Genomic DNA, 1242 nt, shown 5'->3' with positions numbered 1-1242 from the left:
TCTTCCAACCAGGATTATAAGTTTTGGAGTATAGATCATGGGTCTACTTGGGTGAGTTCCCAATGTAGTTGGCTTGTTCCTGGTCACCCTCGTCCTCTGCATTCACTCCTTCTTGAGCTGCTGATGAGGTGGTGACTGCTGCAACTTGGTTTCTTTCCATCCTCTTGGTAAGGTTAGCCAGCTGCTTGGTGATCATCTTGTTTTGAGCCAGCAGTGCATCCATGTTATTCAGCTCCATTACTCATCGCGTATTGTCCCTTTCAGAAGCATAGAAGTAGTCATTCTCAGCTACAGTCTCTATGACATCTATGGCTTCTTCAATGGTCTTCTTCTTGTTCAGAGATCCCCCGGATGAGTGGTCCACTACCTTCTTTGATTCATAAGAAAGACCCTCATAGAAAATGTGTAACTGCACCCATTCATTGAACATATCTGGCGGGCACCTTCTTGTCAAGTCCTTAAACCTCTCCCATGCTTCATAGAGAGTTTCACCATCTTGTTGCCTAAAGGTTTGTACCTTAGCTCTCAACCTGTTGATTCTTTAAGGAGGATAGAATCTCGCCAAGAATTTGTTTACCATATCTTCCCAGGTTGTCAGACTCTCCTTCGGGAAGGATTTCAGCTATTTAGATGCTTTATCCTTGAGTGAGAAGGGAAACAGAAGCAGCCTATAAGTGTCAGGATGAACACCATTAGACTTCACAGTATCACATATCCTTAGGAAGGTGGTAAGATGTTGATTGGGGTCTTCTTGGGTACTTCCTCCGAATGCACAGTTGTTCTGAACGAGGGTGATGAGCTGGAGTTTTAGTTCAAAGTTATTAGCATGTATGGTTGGCTTTTGGATGCTACTTCCATAGTTTCTTGGGTTTGGATTGATATAAGAGCCTAGAACTCTTCTCTCTTACCCAGCATGATTCACTGGACCTTCTCTGGCATGGTTGTGAGCCTCTTCTTCATGGTGGTTCTCCATATTCTCCTCCATGTCTGGTTCAAAATACTCTTCCTCTTCCTCAGCACCAACGACTCTCTTTCCTTTTGTTTCTCTCTTTAATCTAAGGAAGGTCCTCTCAGGTTCAGAATCAAAGGAAGTTGAAGCCCTGCTTCTTCTACCTGTCATATAACCAACAAGGCAAAAGGCAAGAGAGAAATTGAATGGAAATTACTCTTGTTAGAATGGCTGTTAGTGTGAGTGATGCAATATATCAAACAGTTAGTGGGTTAGTTAACTGACTTGTAAAC

At 43.0% G+C, this 1242-nt stretch overlaps 1 non-coding gene across 1 annotated transcript; it reads left to right on the top strand.

Moving 5' to 3' along the window:
• The first annotated feature begins 425 nt into the window (after positions 1-425).
• Positions 426-532, top strand: LOC148565002 (small nucleolar RNA R71). The gene has a single exon (XR_015884385.1). It is a non-coding gene; the product is annotated as a small nucleolar RNA R71 (small nucleolar RNA).
• The last annotated feature ends 710 nt before the right edge of the window (positions 533-1242 follow it).

The sequence above is a fragment of the Arachis ipaensis genome, chromosome B5, assembly GCF_059453495.1.
Source record: "Arachis ipaensis isolate K30076 ecotype BB chromosome B5, ASM5945349v1, whole genome shotgun sequence".
In the NCBI taxonomy this organism is placed as follows: Eukaryota; Viridiplantae; Streptophyta; class Magnoliopsida; order Fabales; family Fabaceae; genus Arachis; species Arachis ipaensis.
The sequence above is the reverse complement of the archived record's forward strand: the minus strand, read 5'-3'. Positions and strand labels throughout refer to the sequence as shown.